The sequence below is a fragment of the Oncorhynchus keta genome, chromosome 29, assembly GCF_023373465.1.
Source record: "Oncorhynchus keta strain PuntledgeMale-10-30-2019 chromosome 29, Oket_V2, whole genome shotgun sequence".
Classification (NCBI taxonomy): Eukaryota; Metazoa; Chordata; class Actinopteri; order Salmoniformes; family Salmonidae; genus Oncorhynchus; species Oncorhynchus keta.
Genome location: NC_068449.1, coordinates 39,371,958 through 39,396,645, shown reverse-complemented (window position 1 = coordinate 39,396,645; position 24,688 = coordinate 39,371,958). Strand labels below are relative to the sequence as shown.

The window sequence follows — 24,688 nt, the reverse complement described above, 5'->3', positions numbered from 1 at the left end:
GTCTACTTTTATATTTGCCTTGCATTTTAATTAAAATATTTCTTACAAGATACATTTAAGTGCACGTTGGAATATATTTTATTAAACATTTCCAAATACCATTTTAAATATATAGATAAATACATGTGGAAATATGTTCTAAAATGTTTTTCCGAATGTTTTTCAAATACATGAATGACATTTTCAAATGTATTACATACACTATATATACAGTACCAGTCAAAAGTTTGGACAACTACTCATTCCATGTTTTTTATTTTGACTATTTTCTACATTGTAGAATAATAGTGAAGACATCAAAACTATGAAATAACACATATAGAATCACGTAGTAACCAAAAGAGTGTTAAACAAATCAAAATAAATGTTATATTTGAGATTCTTCAAAGTAGCCACCCTTTACCTTGATGATAGCTTTGCACACGCTTGACATTCTCTCAACCAGCTTCACCTGGAATGCTTTTCCAACAGTCTGAAGTTCCCACATGCTGAACACTTGTTGGCTGCTTTTTCTTCCCTCTGTGGTCCAACCATCTCAATTGGTTTGAGGTTGGGTGATAGTGGAGGCCAGGTCATCTGATGCAGCACTCATCACTCTCCTTGGTCAAATAGCCCCTAACACAGCCCGGAGGTGTGTTTTGGTTCATTTTTCTGTTGAAAAACAAATGATACACTAAGAGCAAACCAGATGGGATGGCATATCGCTACAGAATGCTGTGATAGTCCAGGAAAGAAATTCCACATGAACTTTTAACAAGGCACACTTTTAAAAAAAAAATGCATTCCAGATGACTACCTTATGAAGCTACTTGAGAAAATGCCAAAAGTGTGCAGAGCTGTTGTCAAGGCAAAGGGTGGCTACTTTGAAGAATCTCAAATCTCAAATGTTTTTTTGGTCACTACATGGTTCCATATGTGTTCCTTCATAGTTTTGATGTCTTCACTCTTATTCTACAATGTAGAATATAGTAAAAATAAAGAGAAATGAGGCGTGTCCAAGTTTTTACTCATACGGTATCTAAATCATGAGCAACACCAGACAGTTGCAAAACCGCAATTGTTTGCTTTGCAAAACTGCATTGAAGGGAAGCGGTCACAGCCCACATTGTGTATATTCCGCACAATCGTCCGTTTATAAATGAGGCCTGCCAGTAAGAAGACTCCCAAAGAATTTTAGACATGATGAATCTACTGATGAACATCCATGGATTACATTAACTGCCTCCCACAATGTGCTCAGGCAACTCCCCCTCATGCCTGGATATTGCAGTGTGACTTTTTCAAATGCTTTTTCCAGTTACAACCTCTGTCTGACCCATACGATATCATCATCCTTTCCCACCACACCTTGTGGTTTTGGGCCATCAGAGTTGTGTTCAGTAAGGTGAAATGTTCAGAACGTTGCATATAAACTTGTAGAGACCTGAATAGGGGCCTGGGTTCAAATAGTGTTTGTTTTCATTCAGAAAAACATTTGGTTGCTCTTGATTGAGCTTGTTTGGAGCTATAGAAGCAGAATATCCCCAAAAGTGCAAACCCCGTCCATCTGGCACTCCATTCAGGCTCAATCAAATATTTGAAAGAAAATACTATGTGAACCCAGGACTATTAGTCATATTCTTGTTAAAAGGTGAAACACAACACCACTACTGTAGAACACCAAATACTGACTTATAATGACATTCAATCTAATTCACACAATGAAAAAACATGGTTTATGATTTCTGTTGGGCCTTCGTGATCCCTCGTCAAACACGCATCCCACCCCCGAGGCTCCGTGGCAGCATGTTTGACCTCTGACATATCCTACCCGTGATAGTTCAGCAGTAAAAAGAGCAGTCAGTCAGTTACGAGGATACTCAAGTCACGTCAATGCCGATCATAATCGATCACCTATGACTGTTCCGCAAAACTTGTCCCACAACTGCTTCAGCCAGGGACCTCCAACAAGCCCACTGGTTCATCCCTCTCTTTTGACCACGGAGAAAAGGAGAAGAAAAACGAGGAATGGCGACCGTCGGTCGGTTAGTCATCCAAGGGCCGAACGAACTGTTGGTTTTCCTGATTATACAAACGTGCGGTAATCACCAAGGGAGTGACGCTGCAAGACCAGAGCAGAGGACGTCAGATGAGAAAACAAAGAGAAAAATAGTGTGTCCTCACAAGACAGGACGTGACTTCTCACAATGACCACTAGAGTGTAGTTGTATGGTTTAAGCTATGACCCCTTCTGTACAATACCATACTAATTAGAGGACGTTGTATCATAAGTCTTTCCCGGTCGTACAATAGCATGCCAACTGGATAATGTAACATCATACATCTTGGAGGACGTGTAGTATTAAATGGGCTCCCGAGTGGCACAGCAGTCTAAGGCACTGCATCTCAGTGCAAGAGGTGTCACGACAGTCCCTGGTTCAAATCCAGGCTGCATCACATTTGGTCGTGATTGGGAGTCCCATAGGGCGGCACACAATTGGCCCAGCGTTGTCTGGGTTTGGTCGGGGTAGGCCATCATTGTAAATAATAATTTGTTCTTAACTGTTTCTGAGGCCAGGTTTAATGGGCACATGACTATTGTCTTTTTTGCTGATTAGTGTCAAGCATGGTGCCAGAAACCTTCCCCTTCTCTTTGAGGGGTTGTGTGTTTTTCAGCTGTTCAAATTAGGCTTTGGAGGGGTTTGTATGTGTGAGAAGGATACATGTGGAGAACGACAGCTACGCAGTGTCTTAATCTACACGGGAAGCCTGTCCGACCCTAGCACGGCTGTAAGCAATCTGCTGGCTAGGGTCTTAGTAGGGCTATGAGTTGAATTGCTGTGAATTGCTGTGTACCGTAGTTTAACTCTATTTTTATTTCTGTCCATCAGCGCCCTGGGAGGTTCCTCTGCACTACACATCCCAACATTCCCCAGTGGAGGCAGCCTCATCGACTATGTACCTCAAGTCTGCCAGCTCCTCACCAACAAGGTATGACAGAATAACCATTTACCACCAAGACCTCAAGCCTAGGTAGGATCATTTTCATTTCCCTAAAAGATTTCAGCAATAAGGGAGCTTTTTTGAGCTGGGGACTGGGACCGCAGCCTCGGGAGGCGAAAGCACAGATATTGTAGGCTACACTCTTGTAAAAAATCTAGAACCTAAAAGACTTCTTTGGCTGTTCCCATAGGAAAACCCTTTGAATAACCCCTTTTGGTTCCAGGTAGAACCCTTTTGGTTCCAGGAAGAACCCTTTTGGGTTCCATGAAACTCTTTCCACAGAGGGTTCTACATGGAACCCAAAAGGCTTCTCCTTTGGGGACAGCCAAAGAACCCTTTTTTATACTTTTTTTCTGAGAGCTTGTCTGTCTTCACTGTAATCTTGTGCAAATATGCACCTGGCCTCTCCACTGCGGTGCTGCCTTTCAGCTATTCCTTAGGTCTTGTGGAGTCCCAGAAACAGCTAGTCTACAATAGCTTATTGGACAGTTATTTCAAGCTTTTTCTTTACTAATAGCATATTCAAGGAGAAATCCTAGCTGAATGTATAGCCAGCATATATAGTGCCTTGCAAATGTATTCATCCTCCTTGGCATTTTTCCTATTTTGTTGCATTACAACCTGTAATTTAAATGGCTTTTTATTTGGATTTCACATAATGGACATACACAAAATAGTCCAAATTGGTGAAATTTAAAAAATTACTTGTTTCTAAAAAAATATTTTTTTTTAAAGTGGTGCGTGCATATGTACTCACCTCATTTGCTATGAAGCCCTAAATAAGATCTGGTGCAACCAATTACCTTCAGAAGTCACATAATTAGTTAGATTGCACACAGGTGGACTAAGTGTCACATGATCTCAGTGTATATATACACCTGTTCTTAAAGGCCCCAGAGTCTGCAACCACCACCAAGCAAGTGGCACCACCAAGCAAGTGGCACCACCAAGCAAGTGGCACCACCAAGCAAGTGGCACCACCAAGCAAGTGGCACCACCAAGCAAGTGGCACCACCAAGCAAGAGGCAACACCAAGCAAGTGGCAATATGAGGACCAAGGAGCTCGCCAAACAGGTCAGGGACAAAGTTGTGGAGAAGTACAGATCAGGGTTGGGTTGTCAAAAAATACTCGAAACTTTGAACATCCCACGGAGCATCATTTAAATCCATCATAAAAAATCTAAAGAATATGGCACCACAACAAACCTGCCAAGAGGGCCGCCCACCAAAACGTCTTGGAATGGCCTAGTCAAAGCCCAGATCTCAATTCAATTGAGAATCTGTGTTATGACTTAAATATTGCTGTACACCAATGGAACCCATCCAACTTGAAGCAGCTGGAGCAGTTTTGCTTTGAAAAAAAAGGGGCAAACATCTCAGTGGATAGATGTGCTAAGCTTATAGAGACAAACCCCAAGAGAATTGCAGCTGTAATTGTTGAAAAAGGTGGCTCTACAAAGTATTGACTTTGGGGGTGAATAGTTATGCACGCTGAAGTTCTTTTTCTTTTTTGTCTTGTTTCACAATAAATATTTTGCATCTTCAAAGTGGTAGGCATGTTGTGTAAATCAAATACAAACCCCCAAAAAATCCATTTGAATTCCAGGCAGTAAGGCAACAAAATAGGAAATGCTAATTGGGGGTGAATACTTTCGCAAGCAACTGTATAAAGCATCCAAAACAACTGGCAGGGAGTTTGACAGGAGAGAGAGCGAGTGCAATGATGTGATCACATTTGAAGGTGATGAAATTATCCTACATAGACTACAACACAAATTATTAACTGTATTATTATTATTACAATATTTTGCTGTAAACTTGAGTCAATTTCATTTTGGAAGCTCATCAAAGCCCTGTGTTTTGAATGTTTTCATTCCCGAAATAACTGCATCTGCCTAGGCAACCATTTGGATTAGTTGTGGGTCTACTCTCGACAAGTTCTAAAAAAAAGGCACATTAGCAGGCCAGTCTGGATGTATTTTGACTTCTGATACTGAGATACCAGGTCTGTTGTTGTGGCTCATCATTCTCCCAAGTCGTTCCTATAATAATGTGGCCCCCAATAATATTATACTCCCAGCAGGCCCAGTTATTCAGGAAAGCTTTCCTCTCCCCTCAGTGTGGCTATTCCTCACGCACCTAGAACATAATGCTTTAATATAGCCTGAAGATTTGTTATTTCACTTTTAAAAAGTATTACCTTTAGCAACCTGTCTGCCTAGGGAGACGAGGCCATGCTACTCTTCAAAATGATGATCAAATGTTTGGGTATTACACTAGACCTATGACCTGGCCTACTACACTGAGTATAAGGTATGGAGGGATGTATTTTCTGTTTCTTGAGCTTGACATTAGCCTAGTCTAATTGAATGTTGAAAACGCAAATCTTGATTTTGAAGCACCCAATGTCGGTAATTAGAATCTTGTTATGCTTTGCTTATTGGTTATATTGGTTATGTGGTGCATAGGCACAGATACCTGTTGATAGAAGGTTTGTTGCATATATTTTATGTAATTATAAATATGGCATCAAAAATGAGTACCCCTCCTTTGAAACAAATGATGATATGGAGGATGAAGGTGGATTAACACCGTGACCAAACTGTCCGCGTGTATCCACGCTGGCCATCATCTGCATGTTGATTTTGTCTATCACACCAGACGTGATCATGACACACAGGTTAAAATAATAGAACCAACTATATTCATTTGGGGTAGGTCAAAAAACATTTGTAGCTTGCTGTTGCTGTAGTTTGTCCTGGGAGATAAACATTGGGTTGTCATTTTACCTTCAATGCATATGTTCCTTTCTTTAGCTGGATATTTGTAGAATTTGGACCCAGAGTCATACAAAATCACATGTTTCTCTACTCCGATTAATACACAGATAAAAGGGGAACCTAGTTAGTTTATCTTTGATTCTCCTTGTTCATCTTTCAAGCACCCACGTGGGTTTGTATACCCTTGTGGGTAGATTGGAGACACGGGAATTGCAGTGCGTCAAACATCTTAAATAAAACCTATTTTCTATGTTAGAGTTTGGCAACAAATGCATGTTGACATGCGCAAGCAGTGTGGATAAAATGATTTACTAACACGCACGCGTTCATTTATTTTGCAACGCTCACGCATGCAACGTGGCCTGTTTGATTTCCCTGTAAGCCAGGGGGAAGAAAAGAGCTGCACAACAGGGTGAAGAGAGAGAGGTCGTTGTCAGATTTTAAAAAGGATTTACTGCGAAAGAATACGATGCGATTAAATGAGGATAGAGCCCCATAAAAAACAACTATTTCAACCAGCACAGGAGTAATAAAATCACGAACTGCAATAAAATAAATTGTTTACCTTTTGACGATCTTCCTCTGTTGGCAATCCCAATGCTCATTGTTATACAATGAATGGTCTTTTGTTTGATAAAATCTATTTTTATAGCCTAACACGAAACATTTTGTGAACCGCTTGTGTCGTGAATTCCGTCTCATTCCGTTTGAAGACACATTCCAGGTAAATAACCCACACAGAACGGGACTTTTCCAGTCATGTTTGGTTTCATTGCAATCAACTGGTTTGTTTGTAACACAATCAAACCTGATGGGCCATTTCGCGGGACGTATTGACTGAAAGAAACCGATTTGAAGACAACTAGTAATGACATCATTCTGCACCAATGATTTGCCCGCTGTTTCGTTGATTGACTGTATTTTAACCCAATGACCACGGATCGTCTTAATCTAGCTGGGAAGATAGCCAATGAGCTGAGGTAAACGGCAAAATGTAATGTTTATGTGTTGGAAGACCGACCCATGTAGTAAACTTTGGCGTAAAGAGGTTAATTCGCCATTGACGATTCATACCGGAAGGAGCTACGCATGTTGCGCAAAGCATTGTTTTGGTAAAGCGCATATTCAGCTGTTTATATATCAATCAGTATGGCGACTAAGTCAGGGAAAGCTAAATCTAAGTCTAGATATACAGATGTACACACAATTTTAGAAGAAATTGATCGAGGATGATTCATTTAGCGATTCCCAAATGGAGGAATCTTTTTATGAACGGAGAGGACATCGTTTTGGACTGGTAAGTTCTCATGCTAATGCCGTTGTTTGAAATTAATAATATAAAATATTATTTGTGAAATGAAATAGCCTATTTGAGGCTGTTGATTGGAGGGCAGGCCCACAACAATGGCCAAAGTATAATGGAGACAGTAGATACAGCTGGTCTGTTGTAATATAATAAAGACCGTAGATCTAGCTGGTCTGTTATAATATAATAGAGAGTAGATCTAGCTGAAATGTCATAATATAAATGAGACAGTAGATCTAGCAGGTCTATAATAATATATTCAACCTTATGTTCCCTGTACTCTATATATATCTGTTTATTATACCTATACAGGGCTCATATGTGAAACTATTCTAACTGAACATTTTCTTTCACAGTGACACTGACTCTGAATGTGAGCCCCCGGTGCCAAGGTGTCCATCCCCCACTGAAGCTGGTTCATCCAGCTCCTGTCACAAGTGGTGTTTATCTGCCCAAATCTATTTCTGCAGGCATGGAAGTGCCTGCAAAAATACAGCATAATATTGTGTACAGCATACTATTGTGTAGAGGACTGAGGGTCTTCCAAATATTGAAAGTGTTATTTTGTAAATGTATTTTTTCCCCCATTTTGTAATTGGGGGTGTTAGAATACCATTTTGGTATTTTGTATATAGTTATTGCATTCAAAGTGTAAAACTTCACCAATTTGGCCACTTGGGTACATTTGAGCTACTTGTGTGGGACACCTGGGTGACTTCATGATAAATGTCATGTAGCACACTCATTTTGGACGTTATCATTCTGAAACTTTGCACAAGTACTGTTGCCCTCGTGTTTTTCACTGAAATTGTCCCCATCATCCTATCTGAATGTTTGTTTTATCTTGTTCATTTTAAAGATGATACAACACTAAAAATAAAGTGGTTTTTTTCATTGTATTATCTAAACCAGATCTATTGTTATATTCTCCTACATTCAATTTACATTTACACAAACGTCAGAGTGTTTTCTTTTCAAATGGTACCAAGAATTTGCATATCCTTGGTTCTGTGCCTGAGCTACAGGCAGTTGGATTTGGGTATGTCTTCAGGCGGAAATTGAAAAAAAGTAGGGGGGTAGCTCTAAGACGTTATTAACAGTTTCTGCCCCCAAGCCATAAGACTGCTGAACAATTAATCAAATGGCCACCTGGACTACTTACGTTGAACCTCCCCCCTTTTTTCACTTTAGTTTATTTAGTAATTCTTAACTTTATTTCTTGAACTGCATTGTTGGTTAAGGGCTTGTAAGTAAGCATTTCACAGTAAGGCGCATGAGACAAATACAATTTGATTTGAGATGTTTTGATGGAAGACCTGACACATTATGAAAAACAAAACTTCAGTGTATGTGAGAGAGAAATGAGGATTGTTACACATTACTACAGGAAACACTTCCGGACACATTGCATAATACCCTCCAGGGGCATGTACACATGCCAGAAGCGGAGGCGGCACGTCCTGGGTGCGGGCACATTGAATACCTGCTGCATGATCTCACCTTTTTGTCATCGGTTAGACTACCACACAGCCAATAGGAATGCTTGATTCCCTGTTGTCATGCCAGGGAGGGCGGGTGTGTTTAAGTACAGTGATCCACAATTCCACACACACCCTGCTGTGACTAAATAAACACACTCTTTACAGACAGTGGCCTTGCTGCCTTTCAGAGAGCTGTGACTACCCCCCACTTGGTCCTACGTAAACAAAGGCGAATAGACTTGAATAGGGGTGTCTGAGTCACTGTGTTGTGTGTTTCCCAGCAGGAGGTGTACGTGTGTGTGTGTGTGTGTGTGTGTGTGTGTGTGTGTGTGGGGCAGACAGAAAAACCCACTGAGAAAAGGCACCCAATGCATCGGGAAACACAGGCATTTATTCATAACCTTTGTGAATGGATACTATGTTTGTATTTATAAATAACTACAGCCATAGGTGATGTAATGAAATCACCAGCAACACAGACATATTGTAATGCATGGTTAAGATTGGAATTGGAGGGAAACAAGCTAATGCCTTGTCTATGGTACAGGGACACTTCCCCTTCTCTGCATGCTTATATACTTTACTAATGACAACTGATTTTTGACACAGAATACCCATTGGTTGACTGGACTATGCTATTTTTGCGATTTAGAATTGGGGATTTCGGTCTGGGGCTGTAAGGTGGTTAGTGCAGTCACAGCAGTCTAGCTCACCTGTCCAGAACGGTCAATAGTTGACCGAACCTGGAGTGTCCCTGCTAGGCACACACACCAGCAACCGCAACTCAGAGCTATCAACACACTACAACAGTCTGGTTTGTGTGTGTGGGGTGGATGCGTGCGCTTCATGCTTATTAGCGTCATTTAGGGGTCGTCAGGTTGGTGTCTGACCCCAAGTGTACACACATTCTCTGATACGCTTTGAGTTTGACATCTCAGTGTTTCGATAAGTGCACTCATTAAAAACCCTGCCGTATTAAGTTGAAGAGTATCGATTGATGCTTTAATGATATGGTTTCTTGTCTTCTTGAGAGGCTGGATACGTATTTGATCAGTGTACATTTTCGAATCAATGTAGCAAAACCCTGGTTGGTACACATGGATTTAACTGGGGCGAATTTGAACTCAAGTCACTCAGTTGATTAAGTGATTTAAATAGCTTTTTATTTGGTTGCCTTTTCAGGATGCCAATCCAAAAAGTAACATTAAATATTGTACAGTTCTGCTTCAGCTGGTATTTGCTGGTATCTGAGAATAATGTAGGTGTTTCTCTCCCTCTCTTTCTCCCTCCCCTGTTCTCAGGTGCAGTATATCATTCAATGATACCACGAGAGGAGAGAGTACATTGCTGCCTTTCTCAGTCACTTTGGAATGTGAGTCTGGTGTGCGTGCGCGCATGTAAGGGAGAAGGGCAAGGAAACGTTGTGGGAGCAAGCATATCTGTAACATTGTATTTGATTATGGTGGGCACATTAGTGTCTTTATGCAGGGGGGTGGTGGAGTACCATGCAGAGGGATTCACCAAGCTCACTCTTCTCCTCATGTAGAAAGACTTCTGTTTCCTTGTCCATGGTGAGTAACACACACACACCTTTCATTCTCACTATGTCTTCCTCCCCAAACTCTCACCTCTCCAGTGGACCTTCCTCTACTCCCCACGGGACCAGCCCACCCTGACATTCCAGTCTGTGTACCACTTACCCAAAAGTGGGCAGCTCCACTGGCAGGTGCAGAAGTCCTATGTAACAGTTTTCTTCCTGGGAAGGAGAGGAGGACCAAAATGCAGCGTGGTTAAAGTCCATGAGAGTCCATCAGAGAAACTAAACATGAACAGAATACAAAACAAGAACCGTGAAGACCCAAAAACATTCCCGTGTGGTACAAACACTGACACAAGAGACAACCACCCACAAAATACCCAAAGAATATGGCTGCCTAAATATGGTTCCCAATCAGAGACAACGATAAACACCTGCCTCTGATTGAGAACCACTCTAGGCAACCATAGACTTGCCTAGACAACTACACTGAACACAACCCCATGAATCTAATAAACCCCTAGACAAGACGAAACACAAATAAATCACCCATGTCACACCCTGGCCTAACCAAAATAATAAAGAAAACACAGATAACTAAGGCCAGGGCGTGACATCCTACCCTTACAGCCCGCGATGGGACGGCAACGAGATGGCCAAAAGAGCCAGGTAAGGCAAGACACTACTGGACAGATAGGGTGAAGTTGCCCCTAGATGCTGTTGAATAAGTTTAGCCTATTCCTCACTAATGGTTAGGATTGGGGGAGGGGAAGCTGATCTTAGATCTGTACCTAGGGGAAACAATCACCCGTAGCATACTGGACAACATTGACTTTTTGAGCTACTATACTGTACAGTAATTACCCATAATACATGATGATAATGATTCAAATCAAAGTTATTTGTTTAAGTCACGTAATCCAATCGACTAGCACAAAACGAGAACCTGCTGCCATCTTTGGACTAGGTCTCCCTCGCAAAATAGATTTGATCTCAATTAAACTTATCTGGATTTATAATGGTAACATGAAAAGCAAAACAATCCTTGTCATACTAATAATCACTAACAGTATGGACATCAAATCACTTTAATTGAAACCACATATCACTACTCACACTGGTAAAAATGTATATGGCAATTTAAAAAAAATAGAATTATAGATGTATGGCTCTCCCAAATTGTATTTACTTTACCTTTTTTCTATTTAACAAGAACCCGTTGAACCTATTAGTGAATTAATGGCTTTATCTCTAGCATTATCGTGTTTACTTAGCAAAGGAGTGCTTAACTGTAACAGGAGTGCTTAACTGTAACAGTTGAGTTTTTGTCCTAAAGTTGATAGTTACATGGAACAGATGGAATTTTCTTTGTTTACATCGCTAGTCTCCAAGGAAAGTCAGTATCTTATCTCTGTTTTGCTGACAAGTAGTTTTCAGTCTTAGTTTGGAACTGTGGAGGGCCCAAAATATGCAAACATTCCAAATGCCTGGGATTCCAACCTATCAGCTACTGGTTTATAACTGAGAAGAGTTTGTATTCTCGGCTACCTGACCTGGAGTGAAACTCGCCCTTAAACACACACGCACACACTGTTTGGTTTTGACAGCTCTTAATTATTGTACATTGTCATTCCATTGCATTTTTTGTCTTGGTTTTTCTTTTAGTTTTACTTGCTTGCTCCTCACAATTTCTCATTTTCTATAAGGAAGATTGAACATTGAGATAATCAGAAGTAGCCATCGGTCTCTCTGTCTTGATTTCACAGTGGTAAATTGTTGAGATGTTTTGTGTTTAGATTATACTCTCAGCATGTCAGGAGACAACTTTTTCCTGCTGAAAGAACAAACTGGCGCTGCACTTTTATGGTCAGATAAGAACTGTAGTACTCCCAGTAAATCTGTCTGTCTAAATTACTTTTAATTGGTATCTTTCTCTCTCACTCCACAGAGCATATTTCAAGAGCTTCATTCCTCAATTTCAGGAAGAGGCCTTTGCCACTGAAACTCTAGGAGTGTAGTGTAGTGTGTGTTAATGCGCTGCACATAAGTGACAATGTACGCTGTACAGGGATTCTCTAACTCCATGTTTAGCCATGTGTTTTATGCTTTCCCTGAATTGTCTGCGTTTCCATTTTATTTCTTTTTTTTACCCTTCTTAAAATTACAGAAAGAAAATGCTGTTGCTAAAATGGTTAGGGTCAGTAGTTCAGAACCACTTAGTCTGTCAATAGACAGATGTTGGGTTTGCTCAGCCAAGGTGCCCCAGCCTCAAACAAGACATCACTTCTGATCTTCTACATTTACATTTACATTTAAGTCATTTAGCAGACGCTCTTATCCAGAGCGACTTACAAATTGGTGCATTCACCTTATTTCTAATTGGTTGTGAGAACTGGAAAAGGGCCCTGAACTCTTTGGCTGGAGCTTGATGTGATGCGGTCATCTTCTGGAAAAACCTTCAGTGGTTCATCTTGATTCATATAATACATTCTTACGAGTGGTATCATTACTTTATCATTCTACAGTTGTCTTAATCTTTGCCTTGAGAGGAGTATTCCTCAGTACTATGTACATTGGAGAGAATACTGTATGTTCTATTTTTCATTTGTAAAGACCTGTGATCATATTTGATTCACTTACTCCATGAAGGTAAGTTACTAAATGTTTTCTGTTATTTTCATTTCACCACCATCTCAATCACTCCTATTCCAAATAAAACCCTGAAATCCTGTACTGTCTGTAAATACATTCTGTATTGTTTCATTATTGCTTGTCACTAAGCCACTGATGCACTGTGATTAAATTATGGCCTGTGCTAAATGTAGCTGTGTTTGAAAGAAAGGGAGAGAGAAACAGGGAATGAGGGATGGATGGTGTGTGAGAGAGAGTGAGACTAACCGGGAGAGTAGGGAGGGAGGGATGGTCTGTGTAAGGGAGGAAGGGTGAAAGAGAGAGTGGGAGTGCGTGTGCATGTTTTCATCATTAAATCTTAAGGGGTCATTGTTAGGGGTCTTTCCTGACCCGGGGGCCAGCCCTTTGCTATATTTATTGTTGGTAATGCAGCAACTGTCAAGTCTAATTGGGAACTATACGGTGAATGTATCTGAGGCATTTAATAGCATTAAGTCTATTAATAAAAAAATATTAAAAGCAAGATTATTTTGTTTTTTTTGCTGCGTTCCATGTTTCACGCGGTAACCTTTGCCGACCTGCTTTCAAATGGTCTCGCTCATCAGCCTGGGGACGAACTGCTATCTTTATTTTGAGGAGTGGAAGGAGGGTGTGCAGAGGAAGGATATGGGGTAACAGCCTCTCTAACGGAGGCTTCTCGATTGCAGTCTTTATTTCAGTTTTTGTATTCATTTCACATTCAAAATTCATTTTGCTTTCCTTTAATTGATTTTGGCTTAGCAAATCCTCTTGATCCTAATTTCTTATCAGCTTTAAATATATTTAAAAGTAAGGTATTTTTATTATTCAGTACATGAGTATAAATTGGAGTGAGCTGTGAGGAATCTACAGACGCTAACATTGTCAACGATTCATAGAAATTGGTTTTAAGTTTGAAGGTGAAACACTTTGAAGTAAACCTTATAAGTTGCTCATAAGCAACTCTTTCAATTTAAACTAAGGCACAGGTGTCATATCACGTAGTCCACATGGAACTCGCCTCTCTCACTCACTTTAAACCTCTCAATAGTGATATGGTCTTCGTAATGATCTTACCAAGGTTGCTGCTCAAGGTACCTTTTGAAGCTGTGTTTTTCACTTCCTGAATCACGGCACAGAGGTCTGCCTGCCAACTCTGCTAATACTCCAAATCCACTAATCCAGCCTTATTTAGGAGATTGCAATGGCAGTCGGCCGGAATCATTAAAGGTAGGAATAATTACCCGGGGATCTCTGGAGAGAGATTAATAAAATGACGCTCAGCATCTCTTTACATTTACATTACATTTAAGTCATTTAGCAGACGCTCTTATCCAGAGCGACTTACAAATTGGTGCATTCACCTTATGACATCCAGTGGAACAGCCACTTTACAATAGTGCATCTAAATCTTTTAAGGGGGGGGGGTGAGAAGGATTACTTTATCCTATCCTAGGTATTCCTTAAAGAGGTGGGGTTTCAGGTGTCTCCGGAAGGTGGTGATTGACTCCGCTGTCCTGGCGTCGTGAGGGAGTGTGTCCCACCATTGGGGAGCCAGAGCAGCGAACAGTTTTGACTGGGCTGAGCGGGAACTGTACTTCCTCAGTGGTAGGGAGGCGAGCAGGCCAGAGGTGGATGAACGCAGTGCCCTTGTTTGGGTGTAGGGCCTGATCAGAGCCTGGAGGTACTGAGGTGCCGTTCCCCTCACAGCTCCACAGCTTTACCCCTGAAAACCAGTTTAACCTTTGCTGAACCGTGGAATGGTTTTGCTAATGATTGTCGGCCATTTTGGTTTTGGAGAAGCGGTTTGGTGCACAGTTAAACAAGCCACAACCTCTTTGCCTGATTGTAATAAATGTTTATGTTCTTTGATTACTTAATCATATATTGCAATAGGGCCTTTGTGGCCCCTGCAGGTTAATGCTGAGGGCTCCCAACCAAAGCTGAAACCTCATCCACCTCACACTATTTCTCCTTCCTCGAGCTCCTGGCATGTTTTGCTCAGCAGGTGTTTCCAACTCAAGGGAGTTGGCTTGCTAGCAGTAGTGCGGTGCGTGGGTAAAATCGCCGGGGAAGCCAATCCAGAAATTAAACCAATATCACAACCTACTGTATGTGTTGTGATAATTGCGTTGTTTGCTCTATAACCTGTTTGTTCATATGCCTGAACACCGTGATATATAGGCCTAAGGCCGAGACAATAATAAATTCAACCACACATTTGTTTTATTAGAAAACCGGAGGGCAACATCTGTGTGGTGAAGTCCACAAACATATTGCATGTAATAAACAGGTACATGACCTACAGCATGGTCAAGTGAGATAACGTTTCCGACATTTTCAGACCACTAAACAACTATTGATTTAGAACCACAGAGTTACCTCAAGTTACAAAGAAAACAGGAGCTGCCTACACTATTCCAGCACCATTCCAACTTCAACATTTCAACATCATCTAATCACCTGTGTTTAATCTAATACAGTGACAACTAAAATACACCAAAAACGATTTAGTCCAATTAACGTAAGCTAAATATGTGGGTGTCCATGGTACTGATTTCTGTGTATGCGTGCAAGTATAAGAAAACATGTTTACTCACCTAACACCTAAACGCCAATGCCATCCTCCTCTTTCATGCTGCCTAAACAGCAGTACACACTATTCACTTTTGTTGTACTAGGTTACATGGCTAAAATACTTGCTCGCTACCCTAACTTCCTTTCATGGGCAACGATATGCCAGGCCAGCTAGTTAACATTAGCATACTACATCTAGCTACATGTTGAACTTCCGTCCTCTCAGGCCAGGGGCACAATGCATGAATTTATGGTTGGATCAGAATTGCCTTGATGATGATCATTTGCCCATGGCTAATTAAGGAAATGGATCATTTTAGCTAGCTAGCCACTGGATGACAAAAGCACAACAAGATGTAAAAAAGAAATGAAAAATGTGTGAATAATGACATTTGGCTTGTGATGGGATTGGTCTGAAGCCAAATCCAAACTGGCTTCCCTTCAGACTTTTTTTTTTGTGTGCCAGGACCATTCACAGCTGAGCTCACTCAGTTAGGCTCAACGCTGATTGGCTATTATTTTTGTCATACTCATTCTGACCAGACAGCATCAAATAGATATACGCTACACATACTGAGACATATGGGCTCTGTTTTTTTCGCTTGGATGCTTTCTCTGGTGAGATACATTTCCTTCAATTTGCAAAAGGCTGAATGTATGAACCAGAGAGACAAAAGATAAATATTTTTTCTTATTCTGGGGTTAATCTTTTGGGCAAGCCTGGATTCCCTTGGCATCCATGAATACACGCCACTGCTAGCTAGCTTTATCAACATTAGACTGATATCCTGTTTGTGGTTAGCTTCAAGGCAGCCATGGATCTGCCAGTCTCAGCTAATGACGGCTGTGTGAAACAGGATCACTTAAGCTCTGTAGCACCTTCCCTAGATGATAACCCGGGGCTAGATTTTAGCATCACTCACCTAAGAAGAAGTAACTCGAATAACTAAAAAAAACTTTCAAAAGCAGAGACTGAGGCCAAGAAAGTCAAAGGCTCCTCACTTTTAACAAGCTGGAGAGCTAATATAGGGGTTTCAGTAGTAGACTGAGTAGAATATTTGGTATGCAGCGGGGTTGTTGATGCAAGCCATGTTTAAGATTTTGGAGTTGAGGGGCTTAGCTAATTTGGGAAGGAGTGAGGAGAGTGGGGGGGATTTACCTAAAATTAAAAAATAGCCCAGAGATGTCATGGATTTGAGAGAATTACTGGTTCGGGCCTCTTTTTTTTTTATCCCGAAGTCACAGGGATATTCTAATGCACACTCACTGTCAAAGCAGCAGATTTTTCCCTCTTCTATAGATAAAAATGGGATCTCGTTAAATGGTGATTGTTAATAGCTAATTACTCTCGTCCTAGCCGAAACATGAGAAGCCAGGAGTGCGTGGCTAAGCCGATCAAAGGACTCCTCGCTCCAGAGCTTGTAGGTTTTCCATTTTTGTCACGTTGTTTGGGCATTTTGGATGGCTTTTGACGAGATGAGGGCAGATATATATTTTTTTATACTCCGTCTTCCTCTAGGGTACAATCGCAAATATTTGATTTAAACATGTTGTGGATTTACCAAAGCACATCCTTCAGGTGGTTTGTCTCTGGAATGCAGCTTTTGGTTCCCTGATATTTAACCGGGAATTTGGCGAAGGCTTGACACGCTAAATCAGCATAAAAGCTTCATCTTGATCTGCCTAATAGGCCTAGTTGGCAATCGTAGACACTGTTTTTCTTGGCAGAGAGGTTCGACTGAAGATTAAAGTGGAGTTTAGAGGTAATGTAAATAAAAGTGACTTGAAGTTGACCTTCATGGGTTTCTCATGGGTTGACCTTTCTCTTCCCTTTTACAGTTTTGTGGCCCATCTGTCTCTCTTTCTTTGCACTCTACCACTTTTCCTCTGCTCTTTCTCCCCTCCTTCTCCATCTCTCTCTTCCCTCTCCTTTCCACTGGCAAGTCTACCTGAGGAGCTGTCACTCTGGGTCGTGATGCTGCCGGTTCAGCCTGTCACACTGACTGAGGGACACATCCCAATCTGCCTTGTACACTGATAGACCTGTCAGGTGGAGTGACAGCCGGGACTTGGACAGGCAGGAAATAAATAGATGTAAATACGTGCATGTTGGTAACTTCTCATGGTGTGTGGACGAGTGTCCATGCAACTTGGAAAACTTTACCTGAGCCTAAATGAATGTGAAGTAGCCTACTGTAAGCATGTGATATGTCAGTTATAGATGAACACGAAATTAGAACTGCATTTTTTACATTTTGTCAGGTTTTCGAATTCATGTTTGAGTGAAATGTGCTCCAAATGATTTTTGTTTTATTTTTACCATTGAATTCTCGCTATTTACAGTAACAAGCTTATTACTAAATATTGTGTTATGCCGATTATAACTTTTTTAGCTATAAAGATTAGCACTGTTCTATAGATACAGTGGGGAGAACAAGTATTTGATACACTGCCAATTTTGTAGGTTTTCCTACTTACAAAGCATGTAGAGGTCTGTAATTTTTTTTTTTTTATCATAGGTACACCTCAACTGTGAGAGCCGGAATCTAAAACAAAAATCCAGAAAATCACATTGTATGATTTTTAAGTAATTAATTTGCATTTTATTGCATGACATAAGTATTTGATCACCTACCAACCAGGAAGAATTCCGGCTCTCACAGACCTGTTCGTTTTTCTTTAAGAAGCCCTCCTGTTCCACTCATTACCTGTATTAACTGCACCTGTTTGAACTTGTTACCTGCATAAAATACACCTGTCCACACACTCAATCAAACAGACTCCAACCTCTCCACAATGGCCAAGACCAGAGAGCTGTGTAAGGACATCAGGGATAAAATTGTAGACCTGCAAAGGGCTGGGATGGGCTACAGGACAATAGGCAAGCAGCTTGGTGAGAAGGCAACAACTGTTGGCGCAATTATTAGAGAATGGAAGAAGTTCAAGATGACGGTCAATCACCCTCGGTCTGGGGCTCCATGCAAAATCTCACCTCATGGGGCATCAATGATCATGAGGAAGGTGAGGGATCCGCCCAGAACTACACGGCTGTAACTGTGTTCTTCGTTTGTGGAAAGAGAGTCGGACCGAAATGCAGCGTGGTGGTTACTCATGTTTTTAATGAAGAAAAACGGAACGATACATGAAATAACTAATAAATACAAAAACAACAAACGGAATTAAAAACCTATCTGGTGAACACTACACAGAGACAGGAACAATCACCCACGAAATACAAAGTGAAACCCAGGCTACCTAAATACGGTTCCCCATCAGAGACAACAAGAATCACCTGACTCTGATTGAGAACCGCCTCAGGCAGCCAAGCCTATACTAGACACACCCCTAATCAACCACAATCCCAATGCCTACAAAAACCCCAATACGACAATACAATAACCCCATGTCACACCCTGGCCTGAACAAATAATTAAAGAAAACACAAAATACTAAGACCAAGGCGTGACAACGGCAGGACCTGGTCAATTACCTGAAGAGAGCTGGGACCACAGTCTCAAAGAAAACCATTAGTAACACACTACGCCATCATGGATTAAAATCCTGCAGTGCACACAAGGTCCCCCTGCTCAAGCCAGCGCATGTCCAGGCCCGTCTGAAGTTTGCCAATGACCATCTGGATGATCCAGAGGAGAGAAGGTCATGAGACAAAAATAGAGCTTTTTGGTCTAAACTTCACTCGCCGTGTTTGGAGGAAGAAGAAGGATGAGTACAACCCCAAGAACACCATCCCAACTGTGAAGCATGGAGGTGGAAACATCATGCTTTGGGGGATGACTGCACAGTATTGAGGGGAGGATGGATGGGGCCATGTATAGCGAGATCTTGGTCAACAACCTCCATCTGTCACGGTTTTCATGTGGTGAAGGAGAGTCGGACCAAACTGCAGCGCATATATTGTGATCCATGTTTATTTACACAACGTAACACGAATCCAAAACACAAACTCTACAAAACAATAAACGTAGTGAAAACCGAAACAGCCTTAACTGGTGCAAACTAACACAGACTAAGGACATCAAGACACTCAGGACAATCACCCACAATACAACCAAAGAATATGGCTGCCTAAATATGGCTCCCAATCAGAGACAACGATAAACACCTGCCTCTGATTGAGAACCACTTCAGAAAGCCATAGACTCTCCTAGAACACCCCACTAAGCTACAATCCCACTAAGCTACACACCACATACAAAAACCCATGTCACACCCTGGCCTGACCAAATACATAAAGAAAAACACAAAATACTTCGACCAGGGCGTGACACCATCCCTCAGTAAGAGCATTGAATATGGGTCGTGGCTGGGTCTTCCAGCATGACAAAGACCCAAAACACACAGCCAGGGCAACTAAGGAGTGGCTCTGTAAGAAGCATCTCAAGGTCCTGGAGTGGCCTCGCCAGTCTCCAGACCTGAACCCAATAGAACATCTTTCGAGGGAGCTGAAAGTCCGTATTACCCAGCATCAGCTCCGAAACCTGAACAATCTGGAGAAGGGCTGAATGGAGGAGTGGGCCTAAATCCCTGCTGCATTGTGTGCAAACCTGGTCAAGAACTACAGGAAATGTGTGATCTCTGTTATTGCAAACAAAGGTTTCTGTACCAAATATTAAGTTTTGCTTTTCTGATGTATCAAATACTTATTTCATGCAATAAAATGCAAATGAATTACTTAAAAATCATACCATGTGATATTCTGGATTTTTGTTTTAGATTCCTTCTCTCACAGTTGAAGTGTACCTGATTAAATTAAATTACAGACCTCTACATGCTTTGTAAGTAGGAAAATCTGCAAAATCGGCAGTGTATCAAATACTTGTTCTCCCCACTGTAAGTACCATTTTGGCTATATCGATGAAATAAAATTGGCACACCATCACACACATACTTACATACACACCTACAAATGTCTGACATTTAAGCTCATTAATATCACATTTTGTTGTGTGTACAGTATGTATACAGTATGTAGCTACAAATAATAGTTGCCCTTTTTTGCGTAACCATAAAGAAACGTTAACCCAATCCAGAGACAACAGCACCTGAAACTACCCTGACACTCGATGGAAGCTCAATAAAATGCTCGGCCAGCTATACAGTATGTGGCCACTGCACAGCTGTACACGGTTGACCTCGATCTGCCCCGTCAGCCCTGTAGGTCATGTCCCCAAGGACTGTGGGTAAAAAGTGAGGTGCGGGTTGGACTACAGCAAACACAGTAATGGAAGAGTGAAGGGGAGGGGGGTCGCTCGTGCCAAGTGACACAAACCCCCCTTGGCAGCCTAATTAAATTTTCCACTTTTCCACACTCGCATTAAGCCTCCATCCAGCCAGAAGAAATGGACTCACCGGAGGAGTAGACCTCGGGAAAAGACTCTGCCCCCCACCCTTCCCTCCTTCCTTCTTTTTCGCTCCTGTCTCCTCTTTTCCCTTCCCTTGCATTTGTGCTGTAGTTGTTTGCGTATTGCAAAAGGGAGAAAGAGTCTGTTGTGCGTGAGACAAGAGCAGTCAGGAGAAGTCAGTCTCTTCGTCTTCACCAGCTGACTGTCCCTTAGCAGCTAGAAGAGAAGCCCTAGTGGGAATACTCATCAGTCATTATAGAGATGCCTGCTCATTTGCTTCCATTTAAAATGTACATGAGGGAACATGATCAAAAGCATAGATAAAACACAAAATTATTGGGACGATTCTTGCAGATTAGAAGCAACATGCTGAGCTTGAGGCAGTTATTGGCACACCATGAATTATTTTCTTCAAGATTAAGAAATACAAGCTCAAGTCTATTGTGTGGTAATTTTGCTCAAGCATTCCATGGAAATCCAGGGATATAAGCACAATTTCTGGATTCCTGATTTTCCTTCGTTAATGTGTCTGTAAAGAGAGTATTCAGACAGGACGATGCTCATTTGAGTGTGCACAGTGACCAAAGAGATATTCTGCCTGTGTGTCGCTCTCTATTTCTTTCTCTTTGATGCTATCCTTTTCTCTATCTCGCTTCCCCCCCGCTTCTCAATGTTTGCTGTGCTGTGGGCCACCTGCCTTCTAGATGGCCATTGTTGACAACCTCAAATTCTTCTCATATCTAGTCTGACAACCTACATTTCTTCTTAGATCCTCTAGATAATCTTTGAGTTAAGTAATTACACTTTATCACTGTATTTAGGAGTCATCATAAGAAAGGATCAGTTAGTGAGGATCATTCTCAGCAAACTGGATGCAGTTTATCACAGAGCCATCCGTTTTGTTACTAAAGCACCTTATACCACCCACCACTGCGACCTGTATGCTCTAGTCGGCTGGCCCTCGCTACATATTCGTCGCCAGACCCACTGGCTCCAGGTCATCTACAAGTCCATGCTAGGTAAAGCTCCGCCTTATCTCAGATCACTGGTCACGATGGCAACACCCACCCGTAGCACGCACTCCAGCAGGTGTATCTCACTGATCATCCCTAAAGCCAACACCTCATTTGGCCGCCTTTCATTCCAGTTCTCTGCTGCCTGTGACTGGAACGAATTGCAAAAATCGCTGAAGTTGGAGACTTTTATCTCACTCACCAAATTCAAACATCTGCTATCTGAGCAGCTAACCGATCGCTGCAGCTGTACATAGTCTATCGGTAAATAGCCCACCCAATTTTACCTACCTCATCCCCATACTGTTTATATTTATTTACTTTTCTGCTCTTTTGCACACCAATATCTCTACCTGTACATGACCATCTGATCATTTATCACTCCAGTGTTAATCTGCAAAATTGTAATTATTCGCCTTCCTCCTCATGCCTTTTGCACACAATGTATATAGACTCTCTTTTTTTTCTACTGTGTTATTGACTTGTTTTAATTGTTTACTCCATGTGTAACTCTGTGTTGTCTGTTCACACTGCTATGCTTTATCTTGGCCAGGTCGCAGTTGCAAATGAGAACTTGTTCTCAACTAGCCTACCTGGTTAAATAAAGGTGAAATAAAAATAAATAAAATAAAAAAGTGTAGTTAATGGGAGCACGACTTGCTCTCTGACCCCAAAAAATGCCATTAACATTCCAAGCTGACAGGCTTTCTCGCTCAGGCTGACATTTTCGTATGCAGTGGACAACTTTGTTGACGGACAGAGATAAACTTCCCCATTGTGTTGTGGTTCCCTTGAAAAGCACTACTGAAAACACAATTCGATTTGACCTGTTTTGGAGCAGTGAGGCGTGAAAACAAGGCCGAGAACTACCATAATAAAAACCTGACCTACCACTACTTGTCAGGTGGCCAACTAACAGGTTACTTTGTCATTGTTTTCATTGGGCCTTTTTCCAGTCTGCAAAACAAGTTGGCGAAATGTCCGGTAAGGTGATGGACGTACTGTTTATCCATAGCTGCAGATGGAGGGGTTGACTCCTCCATTGCCTGTTCAGAAGTCCCCCAACCACTGAAGGGGTGGCAGGGTAGCCTAGTGGTTAGAGCATTGGACTAGTAACCAAAAGGTTGCAAGTTCAAATCCCTGAGCTGACAAGGTACAAATCTGTTGTTCTGCCCCTGAACAGGCAGTTAACCCACTGTTCCTAGGCCATCATTGAAAATAAGAATTTGTTCATAACTGACTTGCCTAGTTAAATAAAGGTTTAAAAAAAAGTTATTTTCCTCTCCAAGTCCAGGCTATTTGTTCGCTTCTTCGACCACACACTCCAACATTTCCCCTCTTCTGTTTTTCGCCTTGCGCCTTTGTTTCGAGGGTACGCTGCGTTTGTGGCGTACTTCCTTCCATTGTAGCAGGAAGAACTGATACCCTCTGGTTGTAAACTTATGGTAAAGAAAATCTCACTTATTACTGTTAAGTGTGTTCACGTGTGACGTGATTGAGGATATCAACATAATAACGCCTTGATTCTGTCTTATGTAGAAGAATTGGAGATTCTGTTTTTTACATTGGATAAAAGCAGAAGCACAACGCTACAAAATGGTATACAATACACTGTATTTGAGGAACAATGATAAAGTAATTCTGCTTTGAAAGTTGATAAACTTGTAACTTCACTTTTGAGAAAATGGCCTTTGAATGTTTTGGTACCTACTAGAGAGCTCTTCTTTGTCTACACCCATTCAGCATCGTTCACACAAACTTTAGCCCCCACCCAAACTCTGACCATTTTACTCACCCTAGCAGAGCTGGTTAGGCTGTTTTCATGTTGTCCAGAGCGTTGGTGAATGTAACTGTGCTACTGGAAACAATTATTATTATTATTATTAGAAAATTATTATTTTTTTACCCCTTTTTCTCCCCAATTTTGTGGTATCCAATGGTAGTTACAGTCTTGTCCCATCGCTGCAACTCCCGTACGGACTCGGGAGAGGCGAAGGTCGAGAGCCATCCGTCCTCTGAAACAAATAGACAGAAGTGTGCTACAGTATATGGCAGACCAATCCAAACTCATCTTTCGGCATGTCTAGCCCACTCATTATCTTAGCCAATCATGGCTAGCAGGAAAGTTGCTGTCTTTTTCTGTGGCTAAACTAATGAGGCTCGTAAATTCAAATTCAAATTGTATTAATATTTACATTTGGCATACAAGTTTGTTATTAAGGCACATGAAAGTTCACATATTCGAGAATGCATTTCTGCCAAAAAATGCATTTTGATTTAAAAAAAGTTTATGTTCAAACGGCTTTCATGTGAAGTAGTCAGCTGCGACATAAGCCTAGTTTCCTGAAACAGGTCACATATGGTACCTTCACTCACAGTCATCTCTTGTTGCACATGGTGTTGTTGCAGCTTGTTTTTGCCACTAGAATGGCTAGGGTAAAGGTTATGATTCCATTGCAGAATTGTATAGCATTTAACAACAAATATCGAGAATCACCTTTCGTCCACTATGCAATGGACTGCGGGTTGTCAACATACAAAGGAGAAGTGTTGAACCGTAGCGTTCCTTAACAACATTGAGTCACCTCTCAGGTCACCAGCTAGATTTTTCCGCCCTCAGCAAACAAACAAAGAACCATTTGGTGGTTGCTACATAATGGCAAGTTGGCATTTTAGCCAGTGCTATTCCTCAGAGGTTTTCACATAAGGCTATTTATTCTTTTTTCCACAGCACTATTGGATACTTTATGACATATTGAAATTATAAGGAGACTGAGGCATTATGAATGCAAGGTTTGTTGACTACTACAAATACTCGAATACTGTTTAAAATAAGCAAAGAGGTAGGCCTACCTACTAGCGCCTCATCCATAAGCAACCTTTAAAGGTTGGATCCCTGAGATCACCACCTGTTTAAAATGATATCAAAGCCTGCCCATACCTCCTTGAACAGATCAGTGATCTGACAAGGATGTAAAGAAGAAGTTTATGATCGAGTCA

The 24,688-nt window shown here is 41.4% G+C and overlaps 2 long non-coding RNA genes across 2 annotated transcripts; one reads left to right on the top strand and one right to left on the bottom strand.

The window, feature by feature from the left end:
* Window positions 1-216: 216 nt before the first annotated feature.
* LOC127913646 (uncharacterized) lies at window positions 217-24,196 on the bottom strand. The gene is made up of 4 exons (XR_008086306.1): window positions 24,065-24,196; window positions 23,595-23,703; window positions 10,250-10,305; window positions 217-651 (listed from the first exon to the last, which is right to left on the bottom strand). It is a non-coding gene; the product is annotated as an uncharacterized LOC127913646 (long non-coding RNA).
* Window positions 2,498-12,817, top strand: LOC118362885 (uncharacterized). The gene is made up of 2 exons (XR_008086307.1): window positions 2,498-2,970; window positions 9,851-12,817. It is a non-coding gene; the product is annotated as an uncharacterized LOC118362885 (long non-coding RNA).
* Window positions 24,197-24,688: the final 492 nt, after the last annotated feature.